Here is a 16,181-nt window from a genome sequence, read left to right on the forward strand (position 1 = left end):
GGGCCTCCCTACTTTCCATCTCCATCCTCTCATTATATCTTACCTACCCTTGGAAACGACTCTAGTTTTTCCACTTATCTTTATCAACAAGTAATCCAAATAGCAACTGTGTATATAACTCCTTAGAAACCTCATGTCTGACTCAGTAATACATGACTTTCGAAGTCCAAAGTTTTCCTAATTCCCTTTATTATTTTTTTCTAATTTCCATGTACTTAAACTCTCAGTACATCCACTTTTCTCAGTTCATCTTCCCTGCAAAATCTGTCAACCTAGACATAGATTTAAGTACAACCCTCTAATTATCTCCTAGGGAATCCAGTTTTTAAAAAAGCCTCAGCAAGCCTTATGGACTTTATTAAAGACTCTTTAAGATAACCCATGGGAGATAGCAGTACACCCACAGATATCTATTTAATACACCCTCAGAGTAATTTTTTTATAAAGTCTCTTCTGGCCAATGAAGACTCTCAGCTCTTCTTCTTCAACATATGCAGTTTCTCACCGTTCTGATTCCTCTCTGCTCTATCCCAGGTCCCCTCCCTTCCCTGATATTACATTCTTTCCCAATTGTGTATGTTGGTAAAATCAAATAACATAAAATATAACATGTTAATTGTTATAAAGTGTACCGTTCAGTGATATTAACTACATTCATATTATTGGGCGATCAACATCACCATTTCTCTTTCTAATTCTTTTCTACGTTTTAAAACTGTAACTCTATATCCTTTAAACATAACTTTCCTTTTGTTCCATAACCACCTGAAAAGCATCATTACCCTCCCAATTTCTATGGTTTTGACTACAATAAATATCCCATATAATTGAAATAATTAGTTGTACTGTTATGACTCACTAAAAGTCACAAAAATGGCATTTTGGTAGCTAAATTTCCTCAAGATTCATTCATGTTGTAGAATATTCTTAGGTCTTTTCCTTCTTAACACTGGATAATATTGTATTATATGGGTATACCACACTTTGCTTATCCGGGAACTAGTGGATGAACACTTGGGTTGCTTTCATATTTTAGCTACTGTGATTATTACTGCTCTAAACACTGGAGTACAAATATTGCTTTAAGACCGTGGTTTTAATTCCTTTGGGTATACCTCATAGTAAAATTCCTGGATCATGTAGTCATTCTATTTTTCAATATCTGAAAAACTGCCATACTCTTTTGAAAAGCAGCTGTATCATTCTACATTCCCACTGACATAACACAATGCTTCCAACTCCCTCACATCCTCACCAATACTTGTTTCCTGCTTCTGAATGTGTGCGTGTGCTTGTATGCGTATGCATGCACACAAATATATAAACATGCCTTTAGTGATAAGGAGCATCTATTCAAGTGCTTAGTCATTTGTACATCTTTTTGAAGAACCATCTATTCAAGTCTTTTTATCCATTTTTGAATCAGGGCGTTTGCTTTTTGTTGAGTTGTAGGAGTTCTCTGTATATTCTGAATAGAAATCTCTTGTCAGATACATGGCTTTCAAATATTTTCTCCCATCTTGTGGGTTGCCATTTTATTCTGTTTACATTGCTTTGATACACATTTTTTAAAATTCTGAACTGCAAAATGTTTATTTTTTTTGTTAGCTCTACTTTTGTTGTTCCTTCATTTCATATTGAGGAAAACACTGCCATATCCAATGTCATGAAGCTCTTGTCCTGTGTCTTCTTCTAAGACTCTTTATTTTACTAGGTCTTATATTTAGTTTCTTGATACGTTTTCATTAATTTTTGCATATGATGTTAGGTAAGGGTCCATCTTCCTTCTTTTGCATGTTGACAACAAGACTTAGCACCATTTGTTGAAAATCCTATCCTTTCTACTTTGAAAAGCCTTGGCAACTTGTCAAAAATCATTCGGCCATATATTAGGGTTTATTTCTGGGTGTTCTATTCTATTCTATTCTATTCTATTCTATTCTATTCTATTCTATTCTATTCTATTCTATTCTATTAGTCTTGAATAAGGGAGAAAATAGTATAACCTATCCAGGTTGATGAAGCACATAAAGAAAGACCTGGACTGAGAATTAGGAGGGCAATATAAAACAGCAGGGAGTAAAAGACAGTGTGAGAGAAGATCTTGTATTTGCGAGTTCATGGAAATATGATCATGCTAAAACCACTAAACGCCTGCCTTTGAACAATATGGTAAATGTGCTAGCAAGAAGCATAACACTTACCCATCTCTGGGAAATATAGTATGGGCATAAAGATAAACTACGCACAAATATATTAAAAAGGGAAGGGTTTTCATGGTGTGAGAATATTGCGGGATTTGAAATACAATTTACTTCTGTTCTACCATTGTCTCTAAAATTTATCAAAGTGTATATACAAGCAATTCCAATTCTGGTAATGTGCTTGACAGGTTTCTTTATGAACTTCAGCAGACCAGTAAATGTACATTCATAGTAGGACTGTTCCCTAATCCAAAAAACAAAACAAAAAAACTGGAAAGACTAGACTTCACTTTGTCAACACACATACAGATTTCATGATGGTTAACGGTCCAAAACAGAAGGTGAGCATGGGTGCAAGAGGTTAATCCCCAGGCTGAGGTGGGGTGCAGAGTTTGAGTGTAACACAGGCTGAAAAGGCTTTTGTCCTATCCTTGATTTTTGAGGTATGGAAATTCACAGGTCACGACCTTCATTTCAAAATGAATGAATGCACTATTCAATTTTTTTAAACAGGCGAAGTAAACATGAGTGATAATAAATTCCAAACTGTCGCTAATCAAACAAGATACTAAGAAAAATTAAATAATATGATTTAAGAATGAAGTGGAGAGATTGTCCAAGATGGTAGCGTTCAAGGACCCAGAGCTTGATGCCTCTCATGGGCACACCAAAGTCACAACAGTTTACAGAACAGCAATTGATGAAAAAGGCCGGGACCTACCATGAAAGATGTTTTACGGGGAAAGACATAAGAAAGGCACCTCGGCAAGACAGGAAGGGAGGGCACAATCTCAATAGTGTCAAGACCCATACCACCAGGTGGGTGTCCCACAAATGGAAGAATAATTACAATTTCAGAGGTGCTCCCAGGAGCAAGGGGTATGAACCCAACATCAGGCTCCCAAGCCCAGGGAACCTGTTCTGGAAAGAAGAGTTCCTAGAAAGTTGGGCTTTGAAGACCAGTAGTGCTTATTTTCCAGAGAGCCAGAGGGTTGTGGGAAATAGAGATTGCAATCTTAAAAGATGCTCACAAAATCCCAAATGATCTGAGAATCAGAACAGAAGCAGTCATTTGAAAGTATCCTGGGTCACACCTACCTCCTGATCTTGGAGAATCTCCCAGAGAGGCAAGAGGCAACTACAGCACAGCCTCAGGGACATAGACAGTGGCAGCAGCCATTTGGGGGAGCTCCTTCTGCCTCGTGGCCTCTGGTCCCAGCAAGCAGAATTTCAGAATCCTCCCTCTATCTTTTTAGCCTCAGGAGATAGCCCTACCCATTTCCACCAGACTATAGACACAAGTACTAGGATGCTGCAGGTCAAGCAACTAACTGAGCAGGGGCATAGCCCCATCCACCAGCAAACAGGCTGCCTTCAGATCCTCTCAATGCACAGCTGCCGCTGGACATGGGCCCAGCCACCAAAAGCCCCAGGACCAGCCTCCACACCTCAGTGAACAGGCACCAGCCCCAGAGTTCCTGGCCCCTCTGACAAGTGAGCCTGCCCTGTCCTTGGAGTCAGCCTCACCATCAGCAGCTGATTACTGCACAGGGACTGGATGGAGCTTGGACCTACCCAACAGCAAACCTGCTCTAGCAGTGGGATCAGCCTCACACACCCACAGGCACACACCAGCTCCAGGAATACCACAGCCCAGCAGCCTGTGTGACCAGAACACTCCCTTGCAGGCCAGAAGCAGCCATGGACTCAGCTGGGTCCTGACTCTGCCCGTCAGAATGCCAACACAAGATTAGGGATACCCCACACCCTGCAGATAGCTGTGTCAGGAACAGTGATCCAACACCAACTCTGCGACTCCTGGGCCCTGCAGCCAGAACTCAGGACCTGTCTCTTCCTCCCAGTAGCCAGCATAGCCCCAGGAACAGTGACTGGGCACTAGCCCTGGTATCAACTGGACTGCAATTCTACCCATAAGTGAACCAGCACTAGATTTGGTGTCCCCCAGGGTTGTGCAGCCAGCTGCCTTATGATAGTCTCGCCAAGCAGCACAGACAGCCTCCAGACAAGACAGAGCCTGGCAAACAAGCAGCCTGGGGACAGCCAAGCCTACCAGACCACCCACAGTAGTCAGCCCACCACAACAGAAGAGCCCAAGCAGCCCACATAGGGGGTACACCTAGAACATATAGTTCTAGTGACCAGGGGACAGTGGGCTGCTGGGACACATAGGACCTCTCCTACAAAAGGTCACTTCTCCAAAGTCAGGAAATGTAATGAACCTACTACATACATAGAAATAAAAACAGCAAGTTAAGAAAAATGAGGTGACACAGAAACACGATCCAAATGAAGGAACAACATAAGAACTCAGAAGAAGATCTAAGTGAAGTGGAGATAGCCAATCTACTCAAGAAAGAGATCAAGGTAATGACTGTAAATATGATGAAAGAACTCACGAGAAGAATGGATGACCAGAGCAAGAGTTAGACCATTAAAGAACAACAAAACAGAGATGAGGAATACAATAACTGAAATGAAAAATACACTAAAAGGAAACTACTGTAGATGAAATGATACAGAGGAATGAATCAGAAAACTGAAGGACAGAGTACTGGCAATCAGTGAAGATGAACGGTAAAATAGGTTAAAATGAAATGAGGAAAGTTGAAAAGACTTGTGAAACAATATCAAGTGTACTAATGTTTGCATTATACTGGTCCCAGAAGCAAAAAGGGAAGAGAAAGCAGTGTAGAACATACCTGAAGACATAAGAGCTGAAAACTTCCCTAACCTGGGAAAGAAAACAGACAACCAAGTCCAGTAAACAAACTAAGGCCCAAACAGGATAAACACAAAGAGGACGACACCAAGACTGATTGTAATTAAAATGGCAAAAAATAAAGATAAAAAGACACTATTAAAAGGAGCAAAGGGGGCTTACCTGGTGGCGCAGTGGTTGAGAGTCCGCCTGCCGATGCACGGGACGCGGGTTCGTGCTCCGTTCTGGGAAGATGCCACATGCCGCGGAGCAGCTGGGCCCGTGAGCCATGGCCGATGAGCCTGCGCTTCCGGAGCCTGTGCTCCACAACGGGAGAGGTTACAACAGTGAGAGGCCTGCGTTCTGCAAAAAAAAAAAAAGGAAAAAAAGAGCAAAGGAAAAGTAACAAGTTACAAACATGGGAACTTGCATAAAGTTATCAGCTGACTTTTCAGGATAACCTCTGCATGCCAGAAGGGAGTGGCATGGTATATTTAAAGTCGTGAAAGAGAAAAGCCTATGACCAAAAAAACTCTACCCAGCAAGGCTCTCCTTCAGATTTGATGGAGAGATCTAAAGTTTTACAGAGAAGCAAAACTAAAAGAGCTCAGCATCGCCAAACCAACTTTATGAGAAATCTAAAAGGGGCTTTTCTAAGTGAAAAAGGAAAGGTCACGACTGAAACATAAAAATTAGGAATCAAAACTTACTAAAGGAAAAACCTCATTGGTTAAGGCAAACATTCAACAAAGACAGTAAATCAACCACATACACAGCTAATAGGAAGGATGAAAGAAAACAGTAATAAAATCATCTATATTCACAATAAGAAGTTAAGGGACACACAAAACAAGTAGATGTAAAATATAAGGTCAAATTCAGTAACTGTGGGGGAGGAGGGTAACGATGCAGGGTTGTTAGTGTCCATGTGAAATTAAGAGCTCAGCAACTTAAATAATCACACACACACACACACACACACACACACACACACACACACACATACACACACACAAAACTGAAAGAAATCCAAACATAATATTAAAGCTAGTCCTCACATCACAGATGAAGGGAATAAAAGGGGAAGAAAGGAACACTGAAGAAATTAAAGAGGGATTCTAAAAATACCCAAGACAAATGAAAATGAACAGACAATGATCCAAAATCTATGGGACACAGCCAACGCAGTTCACAGGGGGAAGTTAGAGTGATACAAGCTTATTCTTAGGAAACAAGAAAAATATCAAATAAACAACCTAACATTACACCTGAAGGAATTAGAAAAAGAAGAAACCACAAAACTCAAAGCTGTCAGACAGACAAATTAAGAAAACTGTACCATATGTAATCACACCAAAAAGAATAAGATACCTAGGAATAAACACACCTAAGCAGGTACAGGACATGTGCTCAGAAATCGATCAGCCACTGGTGAAAGAAGTTGAAGGCAACCCCAAAAGATGGAAAAATATAGCATGTGCATGGACTGGAAGAATTAATACTATTAAAATAACCATACTACCAAAGACAATCTACAGATTTAATGCAATCCCTAGCAGAATACTAAAGCATTTTCACAGAACTTGAAAAAGTAATTTTAAAATTTGTATAGAAACACAAAGACCCCAAATAGCCAAACAATCTTGAGAAAGAACAGAGCTGGAGGCATCATACACCTTGACTTCAGACTATACTGCAAAGCAACAGTAATCGAAGAGAATCGTACCAGAGCAGAAACAGACACAAAGATCACTGGAATAGAATAGAGATCCCAGAAATAAGCCCACACAATTATATTTAATTGATTTATGACAAAGCAGGCAATATGGAGAAAAAACTGTCTCTTCAATAAGTGGTACAAGGAAAATTGGTCAGCTACATGGAAAAGAATAAAATTAGAATATTTTAGCACACCATATATAAAATAAATGCAAAACTGAATAAACACCTAAATGTAGGACCAGAAACCATAAAACCCCTTGAGGAAAATATAGAATATTCTTCAACATAAATTTAGGTTCGGTCTACTAAGGCAAATGAAACAAAAGCAAAAATAAACAAATGGGACTTCACTAAACTTAAAAGATTTTGCACAGCAAAGGAAACCATAGACAAAATGAAAAGACAACCTGCTGAAGGAGAGAAAATATTTTCACATGATAAGAGGTTAACACCAAAAAATGACCAAGCAAGTGTTCATACCTAAACTACAGAAACAGCACATATAACTCAATAGAAAAAAAAAAAAATCTTTTTGCAAAAATGAGAAGACCTAAATAGACATATTTCCAAGGAAAAAATACAGATAGACAGCCAGAACTCACAAAGATGCTAAACATAGTTAATCGGCAGTAAAATGCAAATCAAAACTATGAGATATATCACCTCAGTCTTGTCAGAATGGCTGTCATCAAAAAGATCACAAATAACAAAGGTTAGTGAGGATGTGGAGAAAAGGAAACTCTTGTACACTCTTGATGTGAATGTGAATTAGTGCAGCTACTGTGGAAAGCAGAATGGAAGTTCCACAAAAAACTAAAAATAGAACTACCATAATATGCAGCAATTTCACTCTTGGGTATATCACAAGAAAACAAAAACACTATTTCAAAAAAAGGACTGCACACCAATGTTCATAACAGTGTTATTTGCCATAGCCAAGATATAGAGTCAAACTAAGTGTTCATCAATAGGTTAGTGGATAAAAAAGATTCTTCATGATGATTTCAGCAAAAAATGAAATTTTGCCATTTGCAAGAACATGGATGGACTTGGAGGGTATTATTATGCTTAGTAAAATGAGCCACAGAGAAAACAAGCATGGTATGTTATCACTTAGATAAATTGAATACAACAACAACAACAACAAAAAACAGACTCACAGATTAAAGAACAGACTAGTGGTTACCAGCAGGGAGAGATAGGGTGGAAGAGCAAAATAGTGATAGGAGATTTTGAGGTATAATCCACTATGTATAAAATCAATAATCTATAATGATGTACTCTATAGCATGGGGAATATAGCCACTCTTTTAAAATAACTATAAATGGAGAAGAACCTAAACATTTATGAATCACCATGTTGTACCTCTGAAACTAATATAATAATGTAAATTAACTATAGATCAATAAAATATAAAGTAAGAAACAATAAAGGGGAGACAGATTATTAGATAGAAATCAATTAAATAAACACAAGTTTTGGAAATCAAGGAATTAAAAAACAACATGTAAGACACAACTTTGGCATTTAAAGTGTACAATCTATTCATTTAAAAGAAATCATTTAAGTGGTAAAATATGGTACCCATTCTCACAATTTTGTATATCTAGGATAAATTATTATCTACAAAGATATGTTACAAATATTCACCCAAAAAGAAAGAGAAAATTTGGATTAACTGATTTTAGTATACAACTTTAATATCAAAGTCTCTATCTAAAATTGATTTGAATAGTTCTGTTAGCCACTTCTAGTTTTTTTGTGATGTAAAATCTTTTAAAGCATAAAAATCAGCCTTTCTATATTATTCCATTAGACATACATAGAAGTTAAAAGAAATGAGAAAACAGAACAATCAACCAGGAAGGTGAATTTACTGAGAAACAGTCATTCTTTCTCACTCCTTTTCTTTTCCTCCTTTTCCAGGTCTCTTTTGGTTCCAATCAAGAGAAGTCTTGAGAGTTCTGAGAATATTTCTTTAAGGGCTTCAAATCACCATACTTATATCCTCTGCCACAACTACACACACAGGAACAAAAACAAACCTCTGCTATCTACTCATGTAGGATGGATTCATGCAAAATTAACTCCTACATGGAGACCAACAGGTGAGTTTTCTACCTGTTCTTTATAATGTCCTTCCATTATAGTAAATCCCACACATGATGAGGCAGAAGCGGTTATGTGAGCTTTCCCTTGAAGTCAAAAAAGGGAGATCAGGGAGCTGATCTCCCTGTGCTATATGCAGCTGCTTCCCGCTAGCTATCTATTTCATCTTTGCTAGTGTATATATGTCCATGCCACTCTCTCACTTCATCCCAGCTTACCCTTCCTCCCTGTGTCCCCAAGTCCATTCTCTACATCTGCATCTTTATTCCTCTGCAGCGACTCCTGCTAGGGATGGATACTTCCTTTTATGCTCAGGGGAAATCCCCTAGTTTGAATAGGATTTGAGTTTGACCCTGTGAAACCATCAGAACTTCCCACCAGAGATAAATGAGGAGATTCTGGCCTTTATTAGTATGCACAATGAACACGGGTGTCCTGGCTGTGCTTGCCAACCCTCCTATTTTATCCACCTATTTTTATCCACCTTCCTCCCTGTGAGTACCTTTGACCAACCCTGAGCTCAGACCCCTGACCTATTACAGTGACTTTGTCAGTCATGCTTTAAAAATGGACAGGTAATAAAATTAATTTAACCTAGAAGCAGCAGCTCAGTAAGGGAAATAAAATCATCAGAAGTTATCTAATCACAGCCACAGCCATCCAGGACTCTGTCTTATCTGCCCCGTCATAAGAATGGGGCCTTCCTAAACTTGAAGGACATCCAATCAAATAAGTAAAGGTGTTGCTCACCTCTGGCTCTTGGAGGGATTGCCAGGCAGTCTACTCAGTGTATACTAACTGCAAAAAACTCTCATGGTTCTGAAACACCTATGTTCCAAGAAAGCTTTTTGGGGTGCATGGAGAAGGTTTCTTTTGACATCAAGCAAAAAATAAATCACCAAGCTCTTTGAGCACAGGGGTTCTGAAGAGGGCAGTAGAAGGAAAGAATGGACACAAAAGACGATCTCCTCTGAAGTGAAGGTCGTTTTTCCAAAAGAGTAGGATTTAGACTCAGTTAAAGGAGAACACTTTTAAATAGCTGGGACAGCTCCAAACTGCAGTTTAGGGAACAAGTGCTTCAGAAGAACAGTGCCTTAAAGTTCCTGGCAAGGCAGCAAGAGGATGAAGAGTTGGTTTTCCAGTTTTGAACACAGGAGTAAAGAAGCAGAGGCATGTCTGACTAAAAGGCCCTGAGATCCTATGGCATCAATGGGTCAGTTGCACGGGGCAGGGGGTGTGGGTAGCGATATTTCTCTCTCAAAGTCTCCCAGCACAGCCACCCCTCCCAACCCCATCCCCCTACTCCCTTCACCCTTCCTCCCTCCACTGGTGGGTCCCCTGGGCCAGCACTTCTTAAGTTGGAGCATTCAGGCACCATCTCTGCACTCTGGATTCTTCCTGGAGCCTGGCAAGTTCTGGGACAGGAAACCAGGTCTGCAAGGCTGCTGGGGTGCAGTCGGACCTGGAGGCCTGGAGGGGAAATGGAGCCCTGAAGCCCATCCACGTCCTTGAAGCCGAGGGAGGAACACATCCTCCTAACAGTACTTCTCAAGGGTCAGCGTGCTCCCCACCCGATGGCGACCATACTCACTTGAGGCAGCAAAGACTGCCTCTAACTGGCCCCCTTGACTCTGCCTTAAGGGTCCTCGCACATGTGTGATAGATCAGGTCCCGGATCTCTTTGGTCAGCTGAGGCCACTCCTGCTGGGGTCCCTCCAGTCCCATCCCCCAGCCCTTCCCTCTGGGACTGTATCTAATAGAAGAAAGAGCACAGAGGAATTGACTGAATCAAGGAACCTGGGAGCCTGGGTATGAGTTTGAAGACCGAGAACCTAAGGCACAATTACATATTATTAGAATCTCTTGTGGGGTGTGTGGGGGGAGGTTAGGAGGCTGAGAGGCTGAGTCGACCTGGTGAGTCCAGCCCCAGGACACCACACAGCCCAGCCCCCCTTCCCTGCCATCAGACAAGGGGTGCCGCAAATCCAGCTGGGACTCTGCACTTCCCCCTCCCTGATTCTCCGCCAGAAGAGCAGGTGAACCCTCTCTGAGGGCAGGGGCAAGACAACGGACCAAGTCCCCCTGCACTAAGGTGCTACTGGATGCTCTTCCTGAACAGCAGTGCTGGCTTGGAGCGAACTCGTGCACCGCCAAAGTTGGTCTCATCCTGCAGCTGATGGACGCAGGCTTTAAGTCAGCTGCCTTGACTTTAAATCAATCAGCCCCCCCTTTAAGTTAGGTGAGCCGACTTTAAATCACTGTCTGCCCCTCAAGGCTGCAACTTCAAACGTTGGGAACTTCACGTTGATCCCAGCACCTAACATAGCAGAATGCACACTGTAGTCACTGCCAAGCCTGGCTTAGAGGCAGGATATAAGATAAGGGGATGGGTGTGCACACATGGTGATGAGGGTGTACTTCAAGTACCAGAAGGATCTAGGTACTCTGCGGTACAGCAAGCAGTGCACGATGCAGCAGCTCCCTGGCAAAGCTGGTGATGCACAGGGAGAGCAGGCACACCCAGGCATGCCGATGTTCCAGGACGGGAGCTGGGGCACAGCAGCTAGGAGGGTGTGAGAGCAGAGGATCTGAGCCGTCTTGAGAAAGGCAGACACAGAGGATGGATGAGAAACAAAGACCATATGAAAACATGGATTTGAAAAACACACTCTGATCTTGAAATTGGGGTGGGGGCACCCCAGATTTGAATCCTCCTCCTCCCCTGTAGCTAGTGCTTTGGCATTTGCCCAATTACTTATAAAATGTGACTGATAATATCTAACACATAGAATACTGCATTTGGAGTGGTTTGTGTGTTTATGTTTCTATAGGGGAATAAAATTTTCTACAACAAAAATGTATATTTTCTGAAATAGATTGAAACCCCTTTAAAAAAAGTACTATAATCGGACTTCCCTGGTGGCGCAGTGGTTAAGATTCTGCCTGCCAAGGCAGGGGACGTGGGATCGAGCCCTGGTCAGGGAAGATCCCACATGCCGTGGAGCAGCTAGGCCCATGCACTACAACTACTGAGCCTGCAGGCCACAACTACTGAGGTCCGGGCACCTAGAGCCGATGCTCTGCAACAAGAGAATCCACCGAAATGAGAAGCCCGTGCACCACAACAAAGAGTAAGCCCTGCTCACTGCAACTAGAGAAAGCCCACACACAGCAATGAAGACCCAACGCAGGAAAAAAATAAATTAATTAAAAAAAAAACTACTATATCCATCAGTACATCTTTCTCTGGGAAGAACAGAGAGAAGGAGTGCAAGAGTGAGAAAGACCACACATCCCTGCACATCCCTGATGCAGGTGCTCTGATGGCTTAGATAGTTTTATCCCCACTTTAACAAAGGAGGAAACAAGCTCAGAGAGGTTTAGTAATTTTCCCAAAGCCAAACAGCTATTGAGTGGCAGAACCAAGATCTGAAACAAGTCTGTTACCTTCAAAGCCTAAGCCCTCATCACAACAAAACTCAATTAATATTTACATTTATCGAATTACATTGCAACCTGGGGAGATCTTGGAACAATCCTGAATAAGAGTGAGAAAGAAAGAAATACGATTGTTCCTACAGTCAACCAAAATTTTTGGACACCTGCTAGATGCCTGGCCTTTTTTGGGGTTCAGCAGTGATCAAGACAGGAAGAGTCCTGCTTTCAGGAACCATGTAGTGGGGAGGAGAGATGGGTGCAACTTGGGTGAGGGATTTCACCTTGCTGGACCTCTGTTTGCCCATCTGGAAAATGGGATGGGTGTTCCTCATTTTCTGGGATTGTCCAGCCCTCACATTCTCTGATTCCATAAGAAGCATTTCTTTTCCTGTTTCTGTAAAATTCATTCAGGCCATGAGCTGTGATGAGTGTGGTTAGCTGCTCCCCAAATCACTCTGTTCCCACCCTTTTCCTGTGATCAGGTCTTTCCCGAAACATGACTCACAATCAATCAAGTCACAGAACCTAAGGGGCACCCTGCAGAAAAATTCCATCCCTTGCTTCTCAGGAGCTCTGCGGTCTACCTGCCAGGTAAACTTAACTCACCTGGCACAAGGTGGCCATCCCTGGTTTCACATCAACATGATCACAGGCACAAACCTCCTTGTTTTTCCATTTTTTCTTTCAGTTACTTGTTGAAACAACTGCACAAATATGACTAAGGTATAAAATCAGGCATCTTCTGCCCCAGTGCCTACTAATAAATGATTTTCTGCCACTTTAATGATAAAGGTAGAACATTTCAACATTCCGTTGCCCTTATTATTTGTCATTTTTGTTGATATTTCTATTGAATGCATCTTGCAATATTTTAGCAATGGAACATTTATTTAGGTTGTTCCAGGCCAGGCCTTTAGTTATAAAGGTTTTGTTGTTATATTTTTATTATGTTTCCCTTAAAAATCATTATCCTAACTAAATGGATTAAGTCAATTCTATAGGCATTTATCTTATGATATTGATGAAACTAATACATAGAGGGCAGTAGTACAAGTTGATTGGACTTGAGAACCTCTATTAGCACAGTTAAGTATAAATATTGTCTATATGTAAACCAAAGTACATGCTGAGTGAGATTCTCCTACTCTTTTTCACTGTCTGCCCCTCAAGCCTGTGAGAAACGGAATATTTCTTGCCATCTCAGTAAACAAAGGATGTCACAGTCATCAGCACTTGCAGCCCTCCAATGTGAGCCAGCAGGCCCTGAGGAACTCAGGATATGCAAATACAGAATGCTGGCCCCAGAGAGCTGAGGTGCATATCAAAGGAAGGATTTCAGTGAGCCCAGACTCTGGCATCTTCCCATACAAAGAAAAGCGCTGCATTCCTCACCTTGGGAGAGCTGGTTTTCCTTAGTTAACAAACACCTTTTGATGTTCCCCATTACCTGCGCCAGTCCCCTGCCCTGTCCCCTTCCCCCAGTACTTTAGCTCAGGGAGGAAGGAGCGCAAAGGGGCTCGGCTGAATAAGGGGTCTGCGAGCCTCGGGAGGAGTTTTCGGTCGCTTTCCCCGCAGTCCGGATGAGGGGCGCTGACGCTGCAGCTGGAACCTGCACCTCTCTAGCGCCGTTTCCCCTCGGGACGCTCAGGCCGAGCCCCTCCCCACGCCCCCCAGGCCCCATGAGCCAAGCCGAGGGCAGGGGCGAGAGGAAGGACCGAAGTTCCCAGGGACCAGACGCTGGGGGCCGCTCTTTCTGCACAGCAGCAGCGGGTGGCAGCGAAAACCTGCCCCTCAGAAACTGGTCTTGCGCTGCAGCCCGGGCACCAGACAACACGGAGGGTTGGCGCCCACTTACCCTGCCCGCCGTCCCCACGACTGTCGCGGCTTCATCCGCCGGGGCCCCTCCAGAGCCGGCTGCTTCGGTGAGGCCGCCTCAGGCTCCGGGGCAGTTCCGTAACGGCGGAGGGAAGAGACCCCGAGCAGGGAGTTCCGGCTCTGTGGAAACGCGGGCTCTGTTCTGGGCGCTGGGGGTGGGACCGCTCTGCCCCAAGGCCTTCCTGGAGGGAGCGGGGCGCCGGGGCACGAGCCACCAGGAGCGCAGGGCCCCGTCGGGGTTCCTGGAGGGGCGGCCCGGCCTGGGGCCCTGCCCACTGTGACCGCAGCCCAGGCCCTTTTCTGGAATCCTACACAAAAATGTTAGAAAGATACACAGTCTATAGTAAATATTCACAAATGAGTCTTCCTGTTGTGCTTACTATCCTATTAAAGGTGTAAACTCCATAAACACTTTAAGTTCTAAGTTAAATATGAATTTTTACCTTTCTAATTATGTCTCTGCTCTTCACAATTGTCCTTCATGAATCAGAGACTGTGACATCACTAGTTTAAAATGAGCTTGTTAAAAAAATAAAACTCAGGCCCATCGGACCTACTGAATCACAATCTGCATTTTACAGTCTCTCCAGTGTACTTGTATACCCATGAATAGTTGAAAGGTACATTTCTCCCACGGCATGTCTTCTCTGTCTGAGAAATACACACATTTTATCCAGTTTGATATAAATAAAACACTCAAAAATGCATTTGCCTGGTTTGAAACCATCATTTTGTCATTTCTTTTCCAGATAAGTATAGTCTCTATACTGGTTTTGTGGATCACATGCCATACTCTTTTTTTGTAGTTAGAAATAAGGTAGAAAAAGTTACTTTGTAAATATTTATATATATATATATATTTATATAAACGTTATATATATATAACGTTTCAGGAAAGATTAGAAGTTTGTGGGTATAATTTATCTTATTCTTTTAAAATTGCAGCCTCCCTTTTAATATACTTTCTAACTTCTTGGGATGTTTCTATATGAACTGTGTACTATATGCTTCTGTTACAGTCCGTACAATATTTTATTGTCTTATTTTCTGTAACACTTTTCCATGGATTCTTTGGGCGTAAGATATATTAAAAGGGAGACTGCGATTCTGCGACTTGCCTGGTGATGCAGTGGTTAAGAATTTGCCTGTCAATGCAGGGGACACGGGATTGAACCCTGGTCCGGGAAGATCCCACGTGCCACGGAGCAACTAAGCCAGTGGGACGAGGGGTCCTGAGTCATAGATCCAGGCTCAGCCTTCCCTTAGAGCTCCCCAGAGAGCTGAGGGCCGCGAGGGCAAGCTGATGGCCTTCAGCGTATCTTCTCTTCAGTCAAGAGAACCCATCGCTTGGTGCTTTTCTCCTTTCTTTTCAGCTAAGGTTCATTCTCCCCTCCCTTGTCACACTTTCCAACTTCTCATCCTGAACTCACTGGTTTCTTGGCTAGATCACCTTCACCGGCTTTCCAGTCAGCTACCTCGATTCGGTAAATAGCAGCAAGGAGGGTCCTGCTACAGGTTTGTGGCTTGTCTCACAAAGCCAGGGTCAGGCAGGATATTCTACTTGAATTCAGTTGTTCAGGTTGCCAAAAAGGCTTACACTACTGGTACTTCTTGAAAGGATCCAGAAAATGGGTGTCAGATCATTTCTGTCATTACCAGTGCCTGGGGTAGGAGATAAGGTAAATGCGGATAAAGCACCTGGGAGGTTCTTAACATCTGGAGAAAGAGTATTCCTTTCATGTCAGGAGATACCGTTATAGAGATAAATACTATTCAATTTCATAGAGCATTTTGATACAAAATAGACTTTCTGGAGAGTTACCTGTTAAGCAAGCAGAGAAGAGAGTTTTGAGTACTCATGGGTGAACAGTCATTGGATAGAGCAGTGGCTCTTAAGTGAGGCTGATTTTACCCTCACCCTTCCCCCAGGATGTTTGACAATGGCTGGAGACATTTTTGTTTGTCACATCTGGAGAAGGGGTGCTGCAGGCATCTAATGGGTAGAGGCCAGGATGCTACTACATATCATACAAGGCACAGGACAGCCCTCCCCACCACCCAAAAACAATGAGCTGGCCCAAAATGTCAATAGTGTGCTATGGAGAAACCTTGG

The sequence above is a fragment of the Kogia breviceps genome, chromosome 11 (genome assembly GCF_026419965.1).
Source record: "Kogia breviceps isolate mKogBre1 chromosome 11, mKogBre1 haplotype 1, whole genome shotgun sequence".
NCBI classification, from domain to species: domain Eukaryota; kingdom Metazoa; phylum Chordata; class Mammalia; order Artiodactyla; family Physeteridae; genus Kogia; species Kogia breviceps.